This window comes from Coturnix japonica, chromosome 2 (assembly GCF_001577835.2).
Source record: "Coturnix japonica isolate 7356 chromosome 2, Coturnix japonica 2.1, whole genome shotgun sequence".
NCBI lineage: Eukaryota > Metazoa > Chordata > Aves > Galliformes > Phasianidae > Coturnix > Coturnix japonica.
In genome coordinates, this window is record NC_029517.1 from 4782550 (window position 1) to 4809740 (window position 27191).

General features: G+C 43.2%; 1 protein-coding gene across 6 annotated transcripts in view; it reads left to right on the forward strand.

The window, feature by feature from the left end:
• The first annotated feature begins 1869 nt into the window (after window positions 1–1869).
• LOC107308775 (sodium channel protein type 5 subunit alpha-like) overlaps window positions 1870–27191 on the forward strand; it is a 195104-nt gene continuing 169782 nt past the window's right edge. For 5 of the 6 annotated variants that reach the window (XM_015852888.2, XM_015852891.2, XM_015852892.2 and 2 more), the window contains exon 1: window positions 1870–2078. The gene's annotated coding sequence lies outside the window, so the exon portion shown is untranslated. Of the gene's footprint in view, window positions 2079–4539; window positions 4689–27191 lie in introns of those variants that run through there. The other variant, XM_015852890.2, reaches the window with a different exon arrangement.

The following is a 27191-nucleotide window of genomic DNA, read 5'->3' on the forward strand; positions in this document are numbered from 1 at the left end:
ATCTTCACCCACTTTCATTTCCCTTTGTGTTCTTCTTTTTCTAGTCCCAACCTTTTCTTCCTTGCTCCTTCTCTCCACCTGCCCTTCCCCACGATAAGCTTATTCATTCTATTTTCCAGTTTGCATCTATGCCAATTCTGATCTCCTTATCTGTTAATTTCTTTGGATATGAGCTTCCTTCTGAATTCAGACCTTCTCATTGCTCACCTTCCTAGTGCCACTGCTGCTTTTTGGGGCATCCTCAGTACTTTGCTGACTGATCTGCTCTTTTCCCAGCACTTGTGTTGTAGAATTGATATCCAGCCTTCAGCTGCTTTCACAGCAGTGTTTCTTACTGCTCCAGGTTCATTGTAGATCAGTTTCATGCACTGCAGAGCCCATCATTGGGCAGGGGAAGCACTGCTCATTTCTCTGTATACACTATTTTACCTTGTTCAGAATTGTGAGCATTTTTTGCAGTTCTTCAGAAGTTTCTTCCAGTTCTGCAATCCTGAATACTTCAGTATTTCTAACAAACTGCTGCTCCTCTCTCCACCTATGAGCTTCCATTTCTGACCATCTCACTTATCACCAGGCAGATTATTTTGTGGCAAAAGTTGCTCTATTTGCTCACTTCCACTTCGTCCTGTAAGCATGACCCAGCCTCAACTCTTCCTTAAGGACTGAAGCACTTGGGGCAGAAGCTTGCAGGAGTGCTTACATTTGGTTGTGTTTGGTTGTCCATGGGAAGAACCAAAGCCAGCTTTGGCACTACTCAGCCTGTCCCCTTCCCCTGGTTGTTGGTGTCCTCCTGTCCTGTGTACCCCCAAGCATCTCTCCTTGCTGTCAGACAAATCCTTCCTTCAAACCCCCTCAATTCCCTGATGGCAACCCACAACATTCATATTCCCTGTTCTTCCCCATTCCACCTTCCTTCCCAGTTTTCTCTATTCCACCTTGCTTCCTAGTCCACTTTCTCCCCATTTCTTTATTCCCAATTCCTCCTTTCCTCTCCTTCCTCCCTTTCCCTCTTCACTTCTTTTCTCCCTCTTCACCCCTCATGCTTGCCTATCTTTTTCCCATCCCTCCTTCTTCCTCACATTTCCCTCATCCAACCCTCTTCTCCATCTCTTCAACCTCTCTCTTCTCTACCCATGTGTACTCACCTTCCTCTCCAAACTTTTTCCCTCTGTGTTCTGTCCCACCTCACCCCTTGTTTCTCATCCTTCTCCAGGCGTGCTCACCCCTTCCTTTCCCCAAATCCCCTTAACTTCCTAGTGACAACCCCAAACTTTCATCACAGTTCCACCCCACCTTCTTCCCCAACCTTCACCAGTCTCCTGTATCTTCAGCTCTTCTTTCCTTCCTATACCTTTTCCTTTTTCAATCTTTAATCCTTTCTTGTTCCTCCCTTCTGTTCTCCATCCACCTCTCCTTCCCTTCTGTGCTTCGCCCAGTCTACCTTCACCTCCATCCTTCCTCCTAATTTTCTCCCCCCAGCCTTCCTTCTGTCCCTCAGTACCTTTTCTTTTTCCTATTTTTTCTTCCCCAGCCTTTCTCACCCTTCCATTTTTCCTGACTTTCCATCTTTTTCCCCACCCCATCCCTCTCTCCTTTGACACACCCCTCTCCATCCCTTCCCACCCTTCCTCTCCACCCTTCCCCTGCCATTCTTTCCCCTCCCTATCCCTCCATCTTTCCTCCCCCTCCCCACCCTTCCCTCCCTTCCCTTCCCCATCCTTCCTCTCCCCCGCTCCCCCTCCCTCCTCCCACCGGCGGCAGAGGGCGCTGCGGACCCGATCCGCCCCAGCCCGGCTCCTCTCTGTAGGGCGGGGAGATGCGGGAGGTGCCTCCCTTCCATCCCTCTGCCCTCCCTCTCCCCTCCCTCCCTCCCCCGCCGCCCGGCCGGGGCTGCGCTCCCCCGGCTGCCGCACACGGCGCGGCGGCTCCGAGCCATGAGCCCTACGCGGCGGCCGGGCAGAACGCCCCGCAGCCGGGCCCTTCCCGTGGGACGGACCGCTCGGGGACTAAAACTCTTATGGATACAATGAAGTGGCTCTGGGACTCTTGGTTTAGCAGGAATATTTAAATAAACCAATGTAAGTTTCTCTTTTTTGTTTGCTTGTTAATAAAAAAAAAGAAAAAAAAAAAAAAAAGAAAAAAAAGAAAGGAAAAAAAAAGCATAAGGAGAAACCCCCCTTCCCCTCCTCTCCCCCCTCTTCCCCTCTTCCCCCCCCTCCCCCGTCCCCCCGAGACGTCCGGTTCAGAGCGAGTCGGAAGAAAGAGGAATTTGTTGCGACGGGATTTCCCCCTTCCCCAAACTTTCCCCTCGAGGTGGGACTGGTGCCGTCCCGTCCAGGCAGGGCGAGGTGAGGCTTCGGGAAGGAGAAGTTGGCTCAGCAGAGCTTGCGCCGGGGTGTGGAAATGGTTTAGATGTGGATGTAGATGTTGTGCTGGTGAAGAGTAACTCTGGTTGGGAATTGGTCTAGATTCTGTCTTGCTTCTGCATCCAGAAGTGCCGGAAAGAGACAACAACACAGAAAATACTCTGCAGATTGTTTGGTGAATGTCATGTGGTGTCGGATGGCTTTGAATGGAATTTTAGTGGCCCGTTTAGAAGGGAAGAAATAAGCTTGAATGGTTATTTCCGCGGTGGCAAGGAAAATTAATCATTCTCATGTATCATGAGAGCGTTACTGATATTACTTGTAAGAACTGCCATAATATATTAAGCATATGTCTTAATAACACCACTCATCTCAAAGCCCTTTGCGAAACACCCGTACTTGAAACGTTTGGAGTTTTTCCAGCACAAATTAAAAACTCTGCTCGGCTTAAGGAAGTAGAGGAAAACAGGGAAAGCTGTGCAGCACACTGACAAGGTGATCATGATTTGATCAAGGCTGCCCCGAGGGGACCGGTGACATACTGGGAGCACCGTAAGAGAGAATGAAGGCTAAATTAAAGCAAAAGTTATGCAACCAAAGTGTGGCTGCATATGGGAACAAACCAGACCTTCTTTTTTATTTAATTTTTAATATATCTTTTTTTTTTCTCCCTGGATATTTGGGTGAGAAAGTGGAGATGAGCTTCTAAAAAGCAGAGAGATGCGTGAGCTGTGCTCACCTACGGCAACAGGTCTTGCTTTGCCTGGAAAGGATGAGCTGAGCTTTGAGAGTGCTTGAGCTGAGCCTTTCCAGCTGAGGCTGGGGCAGCTGCTGATCCTGCAGACGGGTGTCATATCCACAGCTTGTGGCCCCGATTTTATTTTTTCTTTTCACCAGGGTGACGAGCTGCTATTCCCAAAATACAGGGCGTATGGTGGAATAAAGGCGGCGATTCAAAGAGGATTTGTCAATACTAAAAATAAACAGGCCCGCAGATGTGTCCTAGGGGGTCACGTCCAGTCATAGCGTTTTCAGGGCCGATGTGCCTATTTAGTGATTTTGCGTGAGCGTGTCCTGTCCAAGGTGCTGAAGTTGATTTTGCTGATATTTCTCGGGATTTGAGGGCTTTGCACGAGTTGGTTTTGGGAAGCTTCCGCTTGTCTTGAGGCGGTACGGTTTGATTTGGAGGGTCCCTCCTGGGTGGCACAAAGAGGAAGCAGGGATGTGTTTTCAGACACGTATATTTGATCCGTCCTTTTGGCGTGGGAAAGCAGGCCAGGTGGAGCTGCAGATGGATCCAGCAGATCCTATAAGCTTTTGGTGGCAGAGAACTGGAAAGGTCAGAGCTTTAAGGCAGCGAGGAGTGAAATTCCCTCATTCTAGTGGACCAAGAAAGTGGTGGTTTTGAGTGTCTCTGCTGTTGTTTTGGGTTCCTTGCCTCTGATGAGATGCCTTATTCCAAAAAAGTTGAGGGGGAGCCTCAACTGGGTTGAGGGTAGAAATGATGCAAATGGGACTGGAATGATACCCGATGATTTTGATAGTATTTTTATTCTTCTTGTGTAGCATCTAAAAACAGCAAATGTGGTTGTCAGAGACCTTCAGAAATAGTCAGTCCTTAAGGGAAAAAGTGTGTCTTTTGGGGAAAGTGTCTCAAAAATTAAGCAATGGAGTCCTGCACTGCAAATTGTTGTATTTTTAGATTAATGTGCCAAAAGCTCTCAGACTTAAGTAGTTTAGTTTATGTAATCTTTGGTATGAGACAGACCACAGTATTGCCAGAAATGAGTATAGTGGAAAATATTATTTGTCTTTGCTTGGTGTTTGATGTTGTGATGTGCTTCTCATCAGTTCTTGAAACTAATTTTGAGTCCGTTCATAATGTAGATTGGTACTTTTTAAGACTCTCAAAGTGTTTTACAAACACAGATGATCAGACTTTGATACCTGAGTTTTTTGTGGATAAATAGTTCATGCTGCGAGGAGTCCTGTAGGTTTAAAGCACACAAAAAGTCTGTACAGTATGGTAGAGTAACTGATGTTGTTTCATATCCTCAGTCACTCGTCAGAGATCACAGAGGAACTCAGTTGCATCATTGTCTGTGTACCCTAAATACCTTGACCATGAAGGGTGTATGTGGATCATGAGGCTTCCTGACTCTGTGTGACAGCTTATGAGGATAGAGTCTAAAAAGTGCAACACAGTGGAGAGCATTATATTCCTGGTCTGAACCAGAAACTAGTCTCCGTTCTTGCTATGATGGACTAACTCCTGTGGGACTAGCACACAACTCATGAGACTTACACAGGCTACAGAGAACAGTTGAGTAGTAACTGCATTCTTGATTTAAATGCATAATCAAAATTATGTTTAAAATTGTACTGACAGGAAATGACATTCTCAGAGGTGCAGGAGATTTATGAAATAGAACTAGTTTAATTTTATGTTAAAAATCTTGTGGTTTCTTTTTTTATTATTATTTTTTTCTGTATTGGACAGGGATTTATCTCTTCTTGACTGTTTTCTTTACCATTTTCAATTGTGTATCTTGAAGGAATGCTCTGTCCATGTATGTGAGGAAAGAACTTTTAGGCTTGCGTGCTAAAGAATGTTGAGTGGCTGTTCTGAAATCGTGGTCATGTTTTTTGAAAGAAACAGATCAATATCTGTTGCTACCTTGGTTTACTTTTGGAAGCTCAATATGACAAATAGAAAGAGACCTTTTGTTTTCAGAGGGCGGATGCTCAGTTTTTCCCAAAAATTACTACCTTGTAAGTTGTCTCCAATCATCCGCAAGAATTACTCTGAGAAATTATAGGTCTGATAGTTAAAAAGTGGCAACAAGTAATTTCTCAGTTCAGTTAAATGAAGCTCCTATTTCACAAAGGCGGTATATCTCTGAATTATATGCTTAACTTCTGCTTCTGTTTACATGCTGTCTTGTGGTAGAGCCATAATCAATGTGTGAAGCAATTTATATTTTGAATTCTATAATTGCTTCTCACTTTTACTGTCTATTTTTTGTGCTTATCCCATTGCTTAAGATACTCAAGACCAGGTTGGATGGGGCTTAGGGAAATTTGATCTAGCAGGAGGTGTCCCTGCCTGTGGCAATGGGGTTGGTACTAGGTCATTTTTAAAGTCCCTTCCAACCTGAACCATTCTGTGATCTGAACCTGGAGGAAAACTACATGAAATCAGTCAGGTATATTCCTTTTAGCTTAGGGTGACTGTCTTGTCTGTACTGTCACACTGTTCAGATAAACGTGATAAATATTTGTTTATCTTTAAACTAACCATTGTCTTTATGACTGAACTAAACTCCTGATTTGTTTTCTACTGATCTTTTATTATTTATTTTGTGAACCAACCGTTGGGCCCACTTTCACCTGGCTCTGTCTCTTTGTCTCTTTGGGTTTCTCTTGCGAAGTGACAGTTTCTAAATCAGGAAGGAAATCAGGTCACATTTCTGGCTCTGCAGGACTTATCTCACTGCTCTTCTTTCAAAGTAATTAGAGTTACTAATAATGAGAAAAAGAAAACTTTTTTTTTTTTTTTCTTCAGAACTGGTATGTTCCTAACCCCTCTCTCCTGGCTGTTTTTTGTGTCACAGAAGAGATAAGAGTTTATTGAGGAGGCTCCTTTTCTCCATCAGACTGTGACTTCCTTTAAGTTGAGCTGCAGGTGATATGGTCACCCTTACAAAGATACCCCATGTTCCTTAGATTAGCTGAGTTTATTTATTCCCCACTCATTCTGTTATGGGCTGCCCTGTGGCACTGGGTAAGAACCCACGATGGAGCTGGTTAGATCTCAGCCTGGGAGAAGAACAACGTACTGACCAAAGCTGACTGTATCCCAATCCCTGAGCAGGCTGGGGAAATCTTGGTGGGACAGTATAAGCAGAATAGAAAGCATAATGGTTTTATTAAACACACGTAGTGCCAGCAATGACAACCATAGTTTGTACCCTTCCTATTCAGGCCTCTTATCAGTTACAATTTGCTGGGGTATACTCTCAGGAAAAATGGCAAGTGAAGCTCAAAAATTCACTCTTCCTTAATACATCCACCTTTGAGGAGATGTGACTCAGGAGGCTTCCTCTTCTTCACGCAAAATTTTCATTGATGTCAAAAGATCTCTTATTTTCCATAGCAAAAACGTGCTTCCCTGCTCTCTGTAATCAATGAAACTGTTTTTGTCTCAATTCTGCATGACAAAAATGGCTTGGTTTTCATTATTATTATTATTATTTTGTAGTTTTATAATATTGCAGTGGCTTTTTGAGTAGAAAAGCATCACACATCAAATAATGAAGTTCTAGTTTTGCAGCATGTTTTGTTACAAGTGCTGCTAAGCACCGAGTTTTCCTTTTTTTTTTTCTTTTTTTTTCTTACTGTACTTAATTAATTTGAAAGTGGAACAATTTGTGCTCTATCCTGGAAAAAAAAATAACTCTGTGCTTTACCAGGTTGTGTATTTCAACTTTCAGCTTGATTTGAACTTTCTTGATTTGCACAGCTTCTGCCAAAGAGGCTTTTTTATGGCAAAGCCCTACTAACCGGTTAGAGGTCCTTTATAAAGCTAGCTGGGTTCCTAAGGTTCTAAAACTGCTCTTTATCCAACATATGACTTGCAGATATCTTTCAAATGATGCCTTGCTAGTTTTATTCTAGCGCCAGTATAAGTACAGAGTGTTTATGAAGTTATATGGGTAGTTAATATCGGAGTGCATAACACTGGAGGCAGACTGGGGCATGGGTAATTTGTCTGTGCCAGAAGCCTGAAGTAGTCGTGGAGTTTGTAGGCTGATTTTGCTCATTAAGCTGTGGTTTGGGGCTTTAGAGAAGTCTGTTTTTCTTTTTGCTGTTTCTAAATGCTTTATATAACACTGAAACATCTGTGCAATAGGAAGGTATGGAAGAACTCGCCCATGGACAAATTCTTTCAAGACCCATTAATTGGAGATGGATTAGATAGTCCATTCACAAGGATTATATTGTTTATAATGATTTTTCAGAGATTCTTTTTCTTATTGTAATGAAATGGTCACTCTTCCCAAACAAATGTGCAGTTGTTTGTGTCTCAGTATCTGAATATGTCACCGTTCCTCCAGGCTGGCTTACAGCATGCCTACATGAGGTCTAGAAGTCGCAGGAACCAGGTGCCCACTTGACCCTGGGTAATCAGAACAGAACAGCTCATGGGGATCATTTCTGCTGATTCCAAGTAAGCAAAGTTCACCCCTGTTGGAGTTTGCTCAGGTTTTGTGCCCTACTGCCAGGCTACTTCAGTCCTCCAAAAAGCATTTTTACTGCTGGGCTGTACATTTATAACATCACATAATGGCTTGGGTTAGAGGAGGCCTTAAAGAGCATCCAATTCAAACCCCCTTGCTGTGGGCAGGGTTGCCAACCACCAGCTCAGGGTGCTAGTGCCCCATTTAACATTTGAATCCATCCAAGGATGGGGAAGACAAGGGCAGACATTGCCTGAGGGGGGAAATCCTGAAAAATACCAAGTTTTCAGGAAGTGTACTGGTGGCAATTAAACGAGACCTTTGCAATCATGTAAAGCTCATAAGGATGAATGATTCTGTGATGAAATTTTCTTTTTCCTCCCTGGTGTAGGCACCAAGAGAGAGGAATTCTAGGGGGAGGCTTTTGTGGCAGTGGGAAGCCCTTCTGGTGCCTACATGGCTGGAGATGCAGCACTGACTGTGGAGAAATAACAGGAAAGCTCCAGCCCAACCTGCACAGCATCATTAGAGTGTTACAACCTGACCCGCAGATGAGCATTTAGCATCATCCGAGGTCTGACACGTTAGTAGCTGTTACATAATGCACAATTATAGAATCACGCCAAAGCGTTTTTAAAATACCTGCCTGATTACTACAGGGTAATTGCACCGTGTGTCATGGGGCTGGGTGCTGTGGTTAAGGCACCCCCTGCACTCATGCATATTTCCCTCCCTGCTTGGAATACTCTATCGGGTGCAGCCAGTGGTGCCACCTCCTTGGCCAGGAGAAGACCTCCTCCTCCAAAGCTCCTCAGCATTTGTGTCCTTGTCCTGCTTTGCATGTTACAAGTGTTGTCTTTTTCTTCAGGATGAGGGTTTCTGATCATCTCTCCCCTCATTTAGCACAGCAGTGTGACTCAGCTGCCTCCTCACCTTTCCAATGGCCAAGCACATCATCTCCGTTGCCTCTCCAGCTGCATCTCAAGCCCTCAGCATGGAGCGACGTGTGGCTCCTGTGCTGCTGGAGGCACTGAGAAGGTCCATACATTTGTTAAGCAGAGGGCCAGGTTCTGTGCTCGGCTCTATAAACCCAGATCAACTCATCTGACTTTGGCAGAGCTAATCCAGATTTGCACAGCAATTTCCCTGAGGACTCCCCAGTTTTGCTCTGGGTGACAGTTATTGTGCCAGTGTCAGAATACATCTGATCTAGCCAGATTCCCTGTCTTGAACCATTAGTTATTTCCTGGCAAAAGTTTCTCAGAAAGAGCTGTTGTATTTGAAAACAATATACAAATTCTATTGCCAGTGCCAGAAAGTAAAGGGATTTTTTTCCCCCTCCTGTTGAAACTAAATATAATTTGAAAGATAATGTACAGGGATTTAAATATAGTATGCAATTATACATTGCATATGAATAGTTTCTCTCATTTTTAACATGCTTAGATATTTTTTCTTTTTGAGTCTTTTTCAGCAGACAGCTGTTAGATAAAGAGGGAAAAGTGAATAGTTGTTATGAAACCACATGACATCGCTAAAGAAAAAAATATAGGAATATGTGAGGGGAAAATATGGAATAAATCTTCTCTCTCTTCCTCCTTTATTTTTTTCTTTTTTGTTTCAACTTTTCTTAATATTCCAGCCCTTCCTTAGCTGAAGTAACGTAGTTTCTCAATATAATGTTGTAGGGTCTGCAACAAATTTCCTTTGCACTTCTGTTCCTACTAGGTTCAATACATTTCAAGTCAAGGCTCTGAATTCTTCAAAGAGGATGAAATGGGGGTAGAAACCTTCCTGAGAAAGTCTGAATTCTTGGATTCTTTTACCCTTGGTGGAAGTTTTGCTCGAGTTGCACTGGGTTTTCTTTGAAGTTGACTAAACTTGAAAACCTCAAATTCACTCATGGCCCCATGTCACCCCAGCAAGTGGCAGCAATGTGTTTCATACACATTCATATACAACCTGTGGCTGTGAACACCCCAAAAACTGCGCTCTAGGTCACACATTATTTTTATTTTGAGGAAATAGGGTTAAAAAAAATATAACAAAAAACCCCGAAACTTTAAAATAATATAACAATAATAAAAACTCCTGGTGCTGTTCTCCCGGGAACAAGGAGAAATAAATATGAGGTTATGGTCTGAAAACACTGAAAGATTCTGGGCTGCGGTTTTCTGTTATTAATTAGCTAAATTGATATTCAGAACCTGAAACAAGGCTTTTAGGCACATCTCTCGTGCCTGATTCTGATGGCTGTCTCCTCACAGGGTGAATCAGGAGACTGTTTATTGAAGTCAATGATGCAACGTCAACATAAATGCAACATAAGGGAGTAAGGGGCTTTGTTTGTGAGCATAAAAGTTCCCTGGGTAGTTTAACACTAACTGTGAAAATTACCAAATAGCTGCAAAGCACAGGCTTTAAATGTAGCTGAAGTTAAGTTTTCTGGAATGTTTCCAGCACTATTTTAAGGACCTAATCCAGAGCCCCGTTGCAGCCAAAGGTAAAGCTCCCTTTGACTTTGGATCAGGCATTATATTTATAAGCACCATTCTCCCCGCCTAGACCTTTGTAGTGGTGTTTTGCAGATGTTTTTTGATATACTGTTAGGACAGATGTAATGTCTTTTGTAACCCTGTAGGGCCTGGATTGGTTGAATTTAAGAAAGAACACAACAGTGCTGTTGCATTATTCCAGTGTTTCTTGTGTTTAGTCATTCATTGGACAAGCTGTTGCCTGGTTTTTTAAGAAGACTGGTTTTGCTGTTGTTTTTACTGTGTATCTGTCCTATCCTGTAGTAATTTAACCTGTTGGATTATCTGGTTTGGAGATTTGGTACTGGAAGATACTTGAGTTATGCAAGCTTTATTGAAAGATATTCCTGGATGAAGAGTAGAGGGACTCAAAGAAAAGCCTTTTCCAACCTAGATGATTCTGTCGTTCAGTAAGAAGGTAACTTCAGCCACACAGCTTCACAACAGCTGATCCACCACAGATCCATAGGTTTGTTGTTCAAAGAACTTTTATTGTTTTGTACCATATTGTACTGGATTTTGTTACTCCACTACCAGGCTTGTGTCCATTCAGCCTATGTTAACCAAGGCCCTGTGATGCAGGGTGTACGGTACATAGGGATTGTTATGTAGTTTTAAATGGAATTTAAGGAGTAAAGCTTTAGGATTTCAGCCCCTTTTGAAATCATATCTGTAAATACTCCATCATAAAGATTTGTGGTCCTATTAAAGACCAGGAGAGGTGGAAGAGGGGCATAGACATTGTCCAAGAGGATCTTGGCCTTCCACTCTAATCTTCTCCCATATGTAGCAAAGGATAGGTTCCCCTGCCTGTCTGGGGATATTTGACTGTGCTGGCACCAAATCAAGTGTGAATATATATATATATACATACAAACCTCTGACTATCAGGATTAAAACAGGAATATCAGAAATGCCATTTCCAGCTTCACCAGCTGGAACACAGTTTCTAACTTAGCTGGTTGCACATTCTCCATTTTGCTGTGATCTGTCTCCAGTGATGTCAGACTGAGGATGTGTGTGCCTGGCTACTACATAATACTGCTGAAAGTGGGACTGGGATGCAGTGTGGGGTATAGAATCACAGGATCGTTTGAGTTGGAAGGGACCCTTAAAGGTCATCTAGTTCAACTCTCCTGGGGATGAATGGGGGCGTTTACAGATAGATAGGTCAGATATGCTGAGAACCTCCCCTATGCATGTGCATCCTCACAGCAATGCTTTGGCTGCTTCTCTCCCAACCCTGACCTCAGGCATGGCTACAAGGTGTTATGAGGAAGGGAAAATGGAGGGTGCCCCTGACCCCAGTAATCCCCAGCTGTCACTGTGCCTGCCGGGAGGCACCCATGGTCAGCACAGATTAGCACAGCCACCACGGGGACTGGCCTGGGATCAAAGCAGCACAGAGGTGGCTGAGAGCCACCTTCAGCCCCTCCTCCCTCACCCCAATCTGCAGCAGCCTTTGCCTTCTCTGAGCAATTGAACCCATTCTCTGGCATCACTTACAGATCAGAATACTCTTTTTTTTTTGCATTGTGTTGCATAGAATGTTCATGGCCAGGTTTGGGATACAATCATCTTTTTTTTTTTTAATCATCTTGCTAAGGTAAGATAGGGTATACGCGACTGCTTTTTTACTTGATGAACCAAAACCGGGGCCTGCTGACCCCAAAACATATAAGTTATGGTGACCCAATTAACAACATAATGGCTTAAGCTGCAAGGAGTCCTAAAGCCCATCCAGTTCCACACCCTTTGTCTGGGGGTGGGTGAGCCTTTTTGGAGAAGTCCCTCATCCCATGCCCTCCCCTTGGGCATTTTCGCTTTGAGCTTCTCATGCCCAGGTCAACAGCAGCCCTGCATGCTGCTCAGCATGGGGTGATGGTTGGACTAGATGATCTTAGTGCTCTTTCCAACCCTAATGATCCTATGACAAGGGCAGGTGTGCCAACATGCTCCATGTTTGCTGGCTCATGTGGTGTTCCTCGTGGCAGTGATTTTGGATTTCTTATATTCTGAGTGAAATCTAGGGGAATGTTCTTGCAAAGACATTCTGTTCTCTCACTCCAGTGAACCAGGATCCCACCATGAACATGGGGCACCATCAGTTAATGCTCACTGTAGATTGTGGGAGCTCAACACACAAAATGGTTTGGGTTTTGGATAGTCGTGTTTGGGACCAGGAGTTGGACTTGGTGATCCTTGTGGGAAACTCCCAGCACTGGATATCCTGTGATTCTCTGATTCTCAGACTCAAAAATGCAGGTCCTTGCACATTTATGTCTGTGTGATGTAAAATATTTTCATGTTGGTTCTAATATTCTCCTAGTGCTAGTTAGAAAGCTGGTTTTATATTCATAGCTGATTTTGCACACGTTTGAATGGTTCCGTGGTACATTATTTCTTTCAGGAGGTTTCTATAATGTCAATGAATGTGATAGTTGTGATTAGCATGGGAGATTATTGCTTATAGCAACTACACAATGTATTAGGCATCCCATCAGTCTTGCTGTTAGAACACTCTGCAGAATTCAATAAGTGACATTGTTTACACAGTTGCCTTTGTGAGCTTGAGAAACTTCGCAAAAATGTGTTATAATCTGGGCAATAGGTTTGTTAAAAAGCAAGTTGGCTTCATTGATTGCATTTCTTCACTTTAGTTACTGAACTGCATGCTAAAAATAAATTAAAAAAAAAAAAAAAAGAAGCCATAATTGAGATCAATCTCTAATTGATTTTTTACTTGTGCTCAGTTAAAAGCAGAACTGGCGATTTCTGGAATGTTACTGATGTTCAGGAGCTTTGTAGAGCTGTATGTGAGAGAAAGCATCGATAGCAGAAAGCAAGGTCTCTTGATTTAGGCTTCATATGGAGTTTTTGGCACATAAATGTCAGACTAAAGTTCAAGTGTTCATCAAAGTCCTACAACGCCTTTAAACGTCAATGAAATTCCTGTTAAAGACTGTCCTGTGAGGATTTGCTGCCTGGAAAGGCTGTTTCCTCCAACCAGAAATCAGTGATCCATGGGCTGTGTAAGCAAATGGGGTGGTGGTTATACTGGAGGGACTCCAACTGGGGGACCTGTAGTGGGATGTGTGATCCCCGTACAACAAAATTTGGTCTCAGCTGCTGTGTGTTGGCTTTAGCCACAGGTCAGCCAAGGACAGCTGGGTCGGACTGTTCTGCTCTGCACTGTCCCTTACAGGACATGCATGGGGCTCAGGTTGCAACTCCAGTGCTAAACATCACAGAAAAGGCTCTTTCCAAGAAACGTGAGGTCAGGCGGGGACCCACGTGCTGCATCCCACTCCTCCATTTCCAAAAATACCACTGCTTTTCTGGTTGTTTCCCCAGCCTTGTGCCCTGGGGACTGAGCTGGGGGGGAGAGCCAAAGCAGAGGACAGCCTATTTTTAGGCTGACTATCTCCCACTCCCTGGCAGGCTGGGTGGTGTTGCGGGACAGTGCTCGCCTATCTGCAGTACAGCCCCTAGAGCAGGAGAGGAATGGGGATTTCAGAGAGGGACTCTGTGCAGGTCTAAATGGACAGTAATGGTCAATTCTCACCATTGCATCTTATTTGTAACTGGATAGCTTTCTCTTCTGTCCCTTCTCATTTTGTTTCAGACCTACACAAACACTGTGCTGTGTGTTGTTTTCAAGCCCAAGTGCGGTATTTGTGCCTTTCTGTTGATTTGACAGTAGGATAAACAAAAACAAACAAACGATACAGGTTATAGGACTTAGGCTCAACTCTATCCTTCAGAAATTACTGAAGTGAAACTGTGACCATCTAATCCTATTGCAGAGTAGCAGAGGTCTCCCCATAATTCATTAGAGTTGGTGGCAGAGCATATAATGATGGAATCATAGACCGGCTTAAATTAGAAGGGACCTTAAAGATCATCCAGCTCCAAAGCCCTCTGCCATGAGCAGGACTGCCAACCACTCGATCAGGCTGCCCAGAGAGGTAGTTTTTCCATCTTTCAGCCTTTGATAAGCTGACAGTCTTTGTTAAATCATGCTTACATTATTCTGTTGATAATGTACACATTTGGCCTTATTCATATTTCTTTGGTTCCAGTTTCTGGTCACTGGGTTTCTTCTATCTGTGTCCAACAAACTGCAAAGCCCTCTGCAATATGTACCGCAGCAGAATTGCTGCATCTGTACCTGTCCGAGGGTACTGGTAAAGCATTGGATTCATCCCTTCCCTTACTTTTGGGTACAATGGAGCTCTCTGCATCATTTACCGTAAGCCTGCTTTCCAGTCTGTAATTGTCCTTAGTGATGCTTCCCTCAATCTTTCTATACCATAACCCTTGACTTGGCGATATCAGATCTGAGCACTGTAGAAGGGTGATGTTCCCATCAAATTATATTAATGTCCTCTCAGCCCTGATTAACCAAGTCCTGCATCAGCGATTCTCTTCTTGTACCCAGAAAGCAGAAAGGCCAACAGTCACTCAGATTTTTCTGCCCATCCTTACAAAATACTGCCACTGTGGTTTTCTTCTGGTGCTTTACAACAGTTCCCAATTGTCGGAAAGCAACGCTGATGCTCAGAGCCCATCTTTAGTCTGTAGTAGCACTTGGGTGCAGTTATCCTGACTTGTTGATGCAAAAAAGTCAAACTAGGGAAGCTGCTGTATGTCATAATTCTTTATCACTTCTGAAGTGGAAAGAATGTCATTCTCAGCATGTTATCATTCTGTTGTATGGTTTTTTTTTCTGAGTGCGGAACAAATATATCGGATAATAGATATATTTTGGTCCTTCAGTGTTTGAAAAGTTCCTTCTTGTCCTCAGAAAGGGCATTGATGCCTCTTGCCTCCCATTTCTCACTGTGTATTTTTAATTTATTGCTGGCCCTCCTATTCTTGTCTTTCTTTTATTCATTTATTTCCTGATCTGTTTTTATTTTCTTCTTAATGTGTTTTATGCAGTGGAAAAGTCGGGGGGCAGGGGGTTTATCTTATTAATGCTTATCTATATCTATCTAATAGATAGAAGTCAAGTGGCTGGGGGCTATGGTCTTTTTAGCAATGTCCAGCATCAGGACAAGGGGCACTGGCCACCAACTGGAACAGGGGAAGTTTCACCTGAGCATGAGAAAGAAATTCTTTGCTGTGAGGCTGACATACCGTGGAACAGGCTGCCCAGAGGGGGGCTGGAATCTCCTTCTGTGGAGATATTCAAGACCCACTGATTTATTTCTTTTTCATTTACAGAAAATACCAGAATTGTCTTTCAGACCCACTGATACCGGGGTCCCTCAGTGAGAAATGCAAGGCCTCCTGGTTTTCACTGGATACAAACTCTGGGCTGATGCATATTTATTTATTATTATTTTCTGTTTCATGCTGCTGATTGTCCCAGATGCAGAGGAGGAAAATGACTTTCAAATGAGAAGATTTTCATAAGCCTACAACATGGCTGTACTCAGAATACAAACTTTAATCAGTTATTATCTGGAAAAATATCTAACAAAACCCCAGTCTTTGCTGAGCTCCCCAGTCATCCCCCCATCAGCTGCAGGGTCGCCCTGGGAGGAAGCGTGTCTCTTGTGTAAGGAATGTGGGGCTCCTTGTAAGTACCTTGTAGCAGAGATCATTCACCTTTGTTATGTGCCCTGAGAGTAACAATAAATATTAATGATAGTGATGAGTTTGGCTTTGCTTCGCTGGGGAAATAAAATATTTTTAGTCCTGGGAATTTCTGCATGTTTGTGGCCAAACCTGTCTTTGGGAATGAAGGATCTGCTTCAGTTCAATGGTCAGGTTCCTGCACTCTTGGCTAAAGGGGTGCCCCCAACACTAGGGAGGCCTCATACTTCCCAGCACCCCAAAGCACCCTGTGCTTTTGGGCAGCCAGCCCCAGGTAGGAGGAAGCTCTGCTGCAAGAGCCCACGTCAATCTTCATACTCACTCTGCACCCTGGGTGCTCTCCCTGCCCAAAGAGCTTTTGCTCTGCACCTAAAAAATGCAGATACTCGTGTAAGTGGTTGGAGTAAAGAGCTACCAGAGGAGGCAATTTTTTTTCAGGACACAACCAGAGAGGCTACTTAGCATAGTTTTACAGGCTGCTAATGTGGTTTTATTGCTTCTAGGACCTGACCTATTATTGTTATGTGCTGGGGGATGCTTTTATTCATTTGGAGCTTGTCCAGGGATGTCTAACGGGCCTATGTACTGCATGACCTAGGTGTGCTCAGCGTAAGACTCCTCCCCTGCACTGGGAAGGAGGGATGCAAGGAGGGACACCTCTGTGGTTCCTATCTCTGCATGAGGCCACAAGCTCAGTTTTGCTCTCTTGTCGACTCAGTGTGCGTGTGCAGAGTGATTTGGTCCAAAAGCTGCTGTGCAGTGAATCATTCCCTTCTGCTGCTAATGGGAAACTCAACAGTGCCCAGATTAGAAATGGGCAAAGGATGGTTTCTCAGCATTGCCTTTCCCCGTAGTGCTGAGCCCATGAGTTGCACAGCCACAGCTGCTCTGCTCCATCCGTCTTCTTCCTCCAATGGGTTGAGCCATTGAGATGAAGAGTGAGGCAGAGGAGGGTGGAGGAAACAGAGAGCCCTGGTTAGGCAAAGAGCCCTCAATCATTCTGACCAACCACCATTGGCATTTACCACATTCTATATGTTTTTGTGTTGCTAGTTTTTACTTTCTCTCCAATTTTGCAGCCTCAAACTGCTGAAGTGAATGTTTGTGGGTTTTTTTTGTTTTTTTGTTTGTTTTTTTTTTGTTTGTTTGGTTTTTTTTGTTTTTTTAATGCTTAAAATGCTGAAACATAATAAAATCTTGGTTGTGATGCTTTCTGTGATGCTTAAATACAGATTGAGAAAGTCGTCTTTAGGCAAATAGTGACTTTTAAGCCTGAATAGTCCAGTCCTGTCTGTATTTTGAAAATCTGAAGTGATCTTTGTTACTCAAAGTAGCAATTTCATATTGAAAGTGGCATAATTTTGTATTATGGAGGTAGGAATTTTAGATGACTAATGGGATTTCACCGTTGGGCACTTAGAGCACAAGTGCACGTGTTTAACTTCAAATTAACAGTGCCTTAACTTTTGGTTATCCCTGAAGAGCTCAGTCACAGAATCAAAGAATCAGGAGTCAGAAGGGACCTGAGGGTCCAACCTCCTCCTGAAGCAGTTCCATGCAGTACATTGCATTGGAAAGTGTCCAGATGGGTTTTGAATATCTCTAGAGAAGGAGAATCCACAACCTCTCTGGGCTGTCTGTTCCTATGCACAATCACTCTCACAGCGAAGAAGCTCTTCCTTGTATTAGTATGGAACTTCCTGTGTTCCAGTTTCTGCCCATTGTCCCCTTTTCTGTTGCTGCATGCCTCCAAAGCATCTACCTCCATCAACTTGACTCCCACACTGTAGATGTTTATAAGCAGTTATGTGATCCTCTTTCACACTTCTCCACAGTAAAGAGTCTCATGCCACTCAGCCTTGATCTCAATGGTTTTCTGTCTTTCTATCCAATTAACTTTCTGTTCTAGTCTAGTTGCATAAAGTCAAGCCCAGTTAAGCCAAGTCAAAGGATGCATTCATTTGAATTATCTGCAATTATTTTTAGAGGTTACTTTTTAAGGGCAGGACTTTGCTTAAACACTGTTCCTGCCTCTTCTGTTCCATGACACTTCACTTATCCCTCTAAGTGGTGAGAACAGATGAAATCAGATGATAGATTGAGCACATCAGACCCTCTGGAATGAGAGCTATAAAGTGGTTACTGAAGACCACCACGGTCAGGCAAGGCAGCTCTAGTTTTGCTTTCAGTTCAGTCAGTCTCAAGGAAGCTTGGGATGTGACATCTCACAGAGGAAAGGATAAAGCATGTTGAAGCAAAGGGAAACATAATTTTGGAAGAGAGGGCCATCACCTCAGAGAGCAGAGACTGTGTCTGTATGAGATTAGGGGGTGGATGTTGCTCTGAGTGATGTTCTCAGTGGATGCTTTGGAGCAAGCTGAATGAGGATGTTGGACAAGTATTAGTGTTGCCAAATCTGGCTGGGGGATCCAGGGAATGATCTCAAAGAAGAGAAAATGATAGCTACTACCTTAAATTAATAAATGTAGGAAGAAAAGAAAAAAAAAAAAAAAAAAAAAGCAATAACATCTCCTGGCTTTATCTTGGCAGTATCCTTCAACCAGAAGGAAATCTGGTTTTGTTGCATCTCCTCTTCAAGCTTCCACAGATAGCCCCAGAATGCTCCCTTCAGTCCCAGAGGCCTGATAAAGGATCCTTCCACCTATAGCTCTACAGAGGTTTTGTCTTCACCACCATTTATTTATTTATTTATTTCTCCAAAGCCTTTCTTTTGCTTCCTTCCAAGAAGGAGCACTTCCCACCCCAACAAATAGCACTGGATGCAGGCTTTTAGCTAACAAGAGCAGAGCAAATGCATGCCTTCCTTACACAGCTAATCAGGTATAGAGAGAAGGGGCATTTGGCACTTGTGTGTGATGCTGGACATTGCCTGGAGGTTTCTCTGTCTCTGCACACATTTCATTTTGGCTTAAAGCTGCCTTGTTCTCACTATGTGCTTTGCTAGATAGGATGGTTAAATGTAGTGCTTCAGTGATCAAACACAAAGCTGTTGTCTTCAGGAAAGCTGAGTTTTTCAACCAAAATCTGTGCTACTCTCCAGACCTCAAAATGGACATCTACTGGGGTCCTGCCCAGCTTTTGCTCTGCATGGAGTTTGCCATGTATATTGAGGCCATGCTGTAGGAATAACAGAGCATTGGAAGTATTTCATCATGAGTGGTTCTAACCCTGACCCTAGCCCCATATAGACTCTGAAAATGCGGACTTCACAAGACTGCTGAAAGTAGAGCAAAATGTCTGTGAAATATAAAATATGTATGTATATATAAAAAAGGAAAAAAGTTGAGAGCAAAAGGAGGAGGAAGTGCACTACTAGTTCAGTAAAAAAGACAATTGTACCTGCTAGTAGCAAGAACAACTTCATCATCCAATGCGTGAACTTTTTCCAGCTTGTCACAACAAATACTGCACACCCAAGGCTATTGGTTGCATTAGAAATAAAACAGTGAGCATAGGGAGCTGCAGCTTGTGTTGGCACAGAAGCCAGGCACCAGTTAGAGCCTTTGTGAATATATTACTTTTTAGCAAGCAGGAGAACTGGTGAGGATGTGAAATGGCGTCAAGGATGCACTTTATTTCCCACCTCCTCTGAATTGTGTGTTGCTCAAGCCTAAGTGCTAAGTCAAGGCTCAAGTGATAGCATTATCTCCTGTTTTGCCGGGAGTACTTAAAAGATATCTATCACCTTACAGCTGATGGTCACTTTGCTGTATTTAAGATAGGACCAGTTTTTATTCTAGGACTGGGCAGCAGACAGCAGAAGAAGGAAAATCTGTGTGAATGAATAGCGGGATTTTATTTACCTTCCTATAAGCAGTCCAATACAATGCAAAAAGAGAAACAACAATAAAACAGGTTGTAAATGAGCTGGAGATAGCACATGCCTAAGAGTTTACCCTGAGGAAGAAGGGAAGCCCTCATTTCTCTTGTCATAAGTACTTGAAGGTAGTTCCCTGCTGGACATCACTGATTAATCTTATTTGAGGTAAAATTGCCTGGTTTCTGTCTGATCCAGGAACTGGATGACCAGAAGAGCAAGTGAACTGCATATTCTGGAAACAGTTTCCAAAACATAGGCTGTTGTGGTGGAACTATGTAACCACGGTGTACATGACCTCGCCACCCAGTTTTTTGTCAGCATCTTTACCTCAGCGGAGCTGTTCACAAGATAAAGGAATACATGGCTGAGGGTCATGGGGAAGGAGCAGCAGGATGAACTAACCTATGGAAAGAGGTGCAGTTGGTACTACCCTGCCTTTTGACAGTGTCCTTGTTTCCTTCAGGATAAGACTTGCAGAATATGCAACTTCACTGAATCATTTAGACTGGAAAGACCACCAAGATCATCTAGTCCAGCTATCAGCCCATCATACCATGCCCACTAACCATGCCACTGAGGGAGACACTTATTCTTTTCTTGAACACCTCCAGGGATGGTGACCCCACCACCTCCCTGGGCAGCCTGTTCTAATACATTGTCACTCATTCTGAGAAGAAATCGTTCCTAATATCCAGCTTGAACCTCCCATGGTGCAACTGAAAGCCATTACTTCTTGTCCTATCACTGTTAGCTGAGAGAAGTAACATCCTGAAACTTTTGAGATGGATGCAGCAGATGTGGGCTTAAAAACCACAAGCTTACTATTATTTTTGGATTTATATATCATAAGACTGTCTACATTCTGCCTTGGAAATGCTCATGTGGCAGGAGAGAAGGGCAGAGCACAGCAAGCCTAAGCTGTGGAGATGGATCTTTCGGACCTGCATTGTCCAACCCACAAAAAGCAATTTCTCCAACCAAGTTTGGCCTCTCAGCCACCTAAATTCTATCTTGTGTTTTCAGTTTTAAAGCCAGCTGTGTAGATTTGTCTGTTGGATGCTGACTTTGAGTTGAGAACTGCCTCCAGAATCAGGCTGACTGATGGGAGAGCAGCTTGGCTGTTGAGTGGGAAGACAACCTCCTGTTGTGGGCATAACTGCTGCATTCCTTGACTGGGAGAGGAGCAGAGTAAGTCTGTCCGTGTAGGACTTACAAGGAAATGGCATTTTTATGGGAATATCTGAAATGCCTCTTACAAGCATCCCATTAAACACTCCTCTTGAGTCTGGCCACAGGCCAATCTGGAGTCCTTTGAACTCCTTGCCCTCCAGGTAGAAGCTGATGTTGAGTTTTCCTCTTGGGTTTCAGGACACCAGGTCATTGGTAGCCACAGTGAGGAGAGCTGCCTCAAGCATTGCCAACAGAGTTGTGTGAGTCTCATTGGCCATGCTAGGGGTTTCACAGAGCTTTGTCTTCTGCAGCTTTTGTGGCATGGTGTCCACTGGCAGACCTCTGTTTTTAGCAGAGACAGAAGTCAGATTACAGCTGGTGACCAGGCAGTCTGCCAGTGTGCATCATCCATTTCTCATGATATATGGCAGCTGAGCTAATTTTTTTTTTTTTTTTTTTTTTTCTTATTTTTTTATTTTATTAGTTCCTTTTTTTTTTTTTTTTTTTTTTTAGTGGAAGCTTTAAAAATGTTGAACTTGCCATGTAGGAAAATGTCTTGTTAGATCCATGCTCATCTACATCCATTTGTTGCAAGAGTACATGAGTTTGGGAGTGTATTCCTGCTCCTGGTTCAAAACTTGCTTTTGGGACAACATTGTGCACCAGACATCTTGTAAAGATATACAGTTCAGATATACAGTGTGATGCATATAGCTGGGGAAATAATGCTAGAAGTGTGTGTAAATTCATAGCCCTCCTTTGCAGCTCTCTTGTACCATATGTTGCTCTCAGAGAGAATAGGATTTCAGCCTAGCAATCAGGCTCCTTGGGGAGAATTTCACTGCCTCTTGGCTTCCCTAGTCAGAAGCTTTGTGTGAAGTTGCTGCTCCTGAACTCAAATGAGGTCTGAACACTGCCAAGGAGGGCTGAATGGCTTTCATGACTTCACTGTTCTGTACAGTTCTGCTTTAAGGGATTTATTCACATCAGTGTTTGTTTACTCTTTGGGACCTGAGCTTTATATCTTAATATTTCAAGGTGGAAGAGAGGACTACAATATTATTGCTGTACAGCATCACTGATTCTACTTTTCTAAGGTTATTATCCTAAAATAAGATAAATACCACTTACATTGCTTTTTGAGTAGCAAAAAATAAGTATTTGTAGCTTTCTGATGTACCTTTACCTTGCCCTTCAAAGTTTATAGTTTCTTTCACACTTGGGGGCTAAGAAGCAATGTATTCAATGGCTCAGAGCTATGTGTTATATTGATGATTTGCTTATATCCCTAAATTGATTGACATACTGACTGCCACCTCTCAGAACAAGAAAGGAGTTGGATTTACCCCCGTGTGGGGACAGTGATTTATTTTACATAGCTCTTCATTTCTATAGGATGAGTGGGCATTTAGTATATCTGAAATGTCTACTTCCATCTCAAGTATAGTTGAAATTGGCCAATGGATTCAAAAGTTATTACACCTCTGATAAGATCAGATAAGCCTGTTTCATCAGAAAACTAGGCTAAAAAGGGAAAAAAAAAATCTAGTGCAAGGACTCCTGTGATGTCCTCTGCACATCCTGTTTTTTTCAGCATCCGTTGTAGTTAATACTGCAAGCTCTGAGTATTTACATATGAGTGATGCAGCACATACTGAAACACTGCTCTCCTCTGCTTTGTTTATGTTACACCTAGAATATCGAATGTGGTTATCTCACTGATGTGGCATTAGTCCTCTCTGTCTCAGGATCTGAAATGTCTTGTATGAGTGAGGTGTGGCTCTAGGCTATACATATCTGCACATCCCTTCCCCAAAAGAGGATTTAACTGCCTTGTGTCCTGGTCTCTATTCATGGAGAGGCTGCAAGACAGGCCAACAGGCTGGCCGTCCTGTATGCATGATCAGCTGATGAGGACTTTGCTTCTTCTCTGGGTCTAGATATGAACATGGACGTGCTATAGTTGAGTAGGGGTGTGAGGTTGTGCCCATCTCAGTCCCAGATACGTGCGTGACCGTCATTTTTCACAGCTGACAACATCATGCTGTCTATTAGTTGCCAGTTTATAAATTTAAGTTTAAAGACTCATACTGGTGGGGAAGTCTGTGATGTGCTGTTTTTGGTCTCTAGATAAGCCAGATAAGCAGTTGCCACTTCATACAGCAAACTCCAGGAGGAGTGCTGGAAAGGGGCTTGTTAGAGCCTATAATCTGAGTGAAGGGTGAGGATGAAAGCCAGCCACAGCTGCAAGAAGTAGAATCATAGGATCACAGAATCATTAAGGTTGGGAAAGGCCTCTAAGGTCATCTAGTCAAACTGTTATTCCATCCCCAACATGCCCACTAAACCTTGTCTGTCAGAGCCATATCTGCCTTGTTATTGAACACCTCCAGGGACAGTGACTCCACCACCTCCCTGGGCAGTCCGTGCCAATGCCCTTTTCTTTCTGAGAATATTTTTTTCCTAATATCCAACCCAAACCACCCCTGGCACAACTTGAGGCCATTACTTTTCATCCTATTGACAAGTAGTTAAAGTCAGTGAAGGTATTAAGACTTGGAATTGAGTTTGGGGCTAAATAAAGATGTGTTTTGGGAGGCAGACATTTAAATGCAACATAAAGGTATAAGGGTAAACTTTGGGGTTCTGAATTCTCTTGCTATTTATAGCTCAGTTTCCCATGTTCCTGTTTATATGGCAGAGCCAGTACAAATTTTCAAGCAGACACGCAAATCCAGAAATAAAAGGAATATAGCTGTTTGTGAACACGCCTCCCACACACAATTCCAGTGAACCAGCTGGGCTGCAGCACTTGTCCCTCCCTTCCTGCTTCTCTGGCATCCCCATCATCTCATCCCTCATGACACATCTGAGCTGATGAGCATTGCTGAAGTCCGTAAGGCAGATTTCCGGAGCTGGATGGCAAATGAACTCCAGGCAGTTGTTTGGAGAGTCCACTTTGGTTCCCAACAATCAGTAGATTCTGAATATTGCCAAGGAAAGAAGTATTTATGGCTCAAAATCAGTGTTTTGAACTCTTATTTGGAGTGATTCAGTTGAGCTAGTAGACAACATTGTTTTTTAAGGTGATGGATATCAGGTGAAATTCATACCTGACAAAGAAAAGATTTCATCTTGTGCATTCTTGTGCTTTCAGACCTCCTGAATCTTGTCACAGCCTGTGGTGAGGGTTCCTGCTTGCACTTCTTGAATAGGAAGGCAGAGGGCTGCTGGTAAAGCCTTGGAGATCTGTGATCCCTTTCTCATGCTGATGGAAGAGGCAAATAACTTCAGATCATTTTGCTTGGCATTCAGCTTGCAGTGTGTTCGTCCGATGCTTAACAGCAAAGTAATTGCATTTGGGGCCTCTGGGTTCTGCTGTCAAAGAATAAAAAATAGCAACAAAAATTTCTGGGAGCTGGGTTTTAGTTCAGAGGCTCAAAAAGTTTGTGCACACTTGAAAATCCTCCCTACCCTTCCTACTCATCTTAGTATTTAACATTATGAAGGAACACTTGGTACCATGCCTAGTTTTCAGGATTAGTAAATTGCTTTGTCGCTTGTGTTAATCTAAAGCCCTTGACTATGCAGCAGAAAATCATCCCAGCTCCTTCATGGAGAAGTCTGGGAGGAGGGCATTAATCTGGTGTGTGTAATGAAGCACTGCACTCAGAAGGGTCATTATCTGCTCACTGCCAGCCTGCAGGACGGAAAGGACCACGCCGCATTGACCCTGATGGCATCAGGTGTGCAGCTGGAGGAAACCTTGTTGTCTCCCACGGCAGTCAGAAGAGAGCTCTGAAAATGGCTTGGTGTCAGAAGGCAGTTTTCCTGCTGAAGTCTGCCCTTTCCTTCCTTCAATCTGCAGAGCTGTTTTATGTTGGCAATTTGCTCTCTGGGTGAAGCTGAATGTAAGATGGCTTCTGCCCCTGCACTTTGTGGGGTTGGTTTATGGGAGATGTGGGTACACTGTGCTGCCTAGCAGTGGCTCGCAGCTTGGGTCTAAATAATGCAAGATGCTTTTTCATGCCTCTACCCACCATGAGCAGCTTATGTTCATTGTATCTGTTCCTACCATATGGTTCCCCCACCCCAACCATTTGCTGAAACCAGCTCACGTTCATTGTTTTCTTTTGTTGCTGATTTGTAGAGGTGTTTTTTAACTCCTGTGCTGCAGTAGGTATGGCCCCATATAGCCCAGCTCTGACAGACCCCCAATACCAGCTCTCTCCCTCCCTCCCTATCCCCATTTGTCTTATATCTCATTTTGCAACTGCTATTATTTCATCCCTCTGAGGCACTTACTACTAAGGCTACCCCAGTGATGGATGCTGCCAGACCAGATGCTTAAATATTAAGAAAGGTGGAAAGAGCCAATTTTGCAATTCCTTTATGCAGAATAGACAGTGATGGAGTTGTGGATCTTAGAGCTGACCAGTGCAGTAAGCTGTGGAGTAAAAAGTTGATAGAAGCAAGTTAAACTGAAGTTTTAGCTGGGACCATAGCTGACAGAGAAGCCAACATGCTTATCACACTGGCTGTTTGCATTGGACCACTAAAGGGCATTTCCAGGAGAATGGGCTGGCCTCCACCTGTATCCTGTGCCTTCTCTAATTTCTGTTGAGTGAGATAAATTTGTGCCTAGATGATCTTATGTATTTGCAGTTTTCTGAACTTTGACATGCAAAACCTGATGTGAACATAGAACCCTGTGCCTGGCCCTAGAGACGATTATCTTAGCTGTCAATCTGGTCTGTAATCCTTGCAGAGCAATATCTCAAGTCACCTGTCTATGTGACCACCTTAATAAATCAGTGTGTGACTGGCTGGAGTTGCTGGAGGTTTGGTATTATCAGAAAGCCTGGTGGCAATATTCAGATACCAAAAGAACAGAAAGTCTTGATTAACGCTGAGTTAGCTGTCTCTTCTCTAATGGTGTTTCCAGTTCAATGCATGTCTTGATAACAGCGTTTGGTCTGAAGGCCTCAGACTTATTGATGGTCACAGATCAAAATACCATCACTTCTAATAAATTATGCTGCCCTATTTCTGTTATGAAGTGCACCAAGGAATAACATCTATAAAAGCAGGGGGAAAATATGAGCAGTCTCAACAATGAATCATAGCCCTTCTATCCAGAGTGAGAATGAAAATGATTGAAGTGCATTTTCAGAAATGAAATTTGAGGAATGCAAATTTGACTCTGATGATGTTTCCATATTGTGGACCTGTAGCACAGTGAGGCTGCTGTTGTTAGTAGAGGACACCAAATTCCACCCTTCCTTGCGTACATCTCCTCCTGCATCCCTCTTTGCCCATTTATCCCACCTTAGATCAGGTGTAGTTTCGGAAATCTGAGGATAAATATATCAGCACTATTGCAAAAAGGCTCATTATCTTTTTCTTATAGCTCAGGAGTGTAATGATGCCATAAAATTTTGATGGACCAAAGTTAAATGTTCACAGTCTCCAAGTTATCATCTCTCTGTTATTATCTTTGAACATGAGAGCAAGTGAGAGAAGTGTGATCATGCAAAGCTCTCAATATCCATACTGTCAATACCAGCTGAGTAAATTAAGACTTTTTAAGACAAGAGTTTGTGAATATAAAACTATCTTCATCTTGCCAGAGCTGATCTCTCAAACTAGTGTGGAGTGTGCCTGCAATCTTGTTACTCTTCCAGTGTTTTTACCGTGTTCCTATGCAGTCTGACTTAATAGCTTCAAAAAATGTTAACTTTCAGTCATGTAAAATGTGAAAATTGCCTTCCTTCATTTAAAAATAGTGAGAGGTGAGAGTCTCCCTCTTTCACTCTCTCTCTCTGTTTTGTTGGTAATAGAAAACAAATCGGAAGACATCCTGCTTCAGAGCATGTGAAACTGAAAGTCCAGAATTGCTCACTTGTGACCATTTACACAATGAAACACAAAAGCAGCTGTTCGGGCAGTTCAGGTATTTCCTTAAGGTGAAAACTTTTGCTCTGCGACTACCTGTGAGTGCCTATTAAAACGCAGATAGCGGAGCAGAGCAGATTGTGTTGCACTGCCCATCTGCACATCAGATACCCCTCCTTACTTCTTAGTAAGTGCAAGAAGCTGGATATAATGTCATGCAGTCATAATTCTTGGCAATTGCAATAGTTCATATGTTTATTGGAAGCTGAAGCTTTGGAGCGTTTATCAGATCTCTTTATGCTTCCTGCATTAGTGCCTGGGTTGTTTTTTTTTTTTTTTTTTTTTTTTTTTTCACTTTATCTCTCAGGCTTCCAAAGCCTGAGGGAAAGAACTCTGTGTCCAGCAGAGTGTTCTGGGGGGGAATAACTGCTGGAAAAAGAGAACAAGTCCAGAAACACCTCCATGGGTAATGGTGTTTGGTGGGTTGTTTTTAGTGGTTTTGAGAAGGACAGAGAGAAACTGGAGGTGCTCAAAGTCAGGT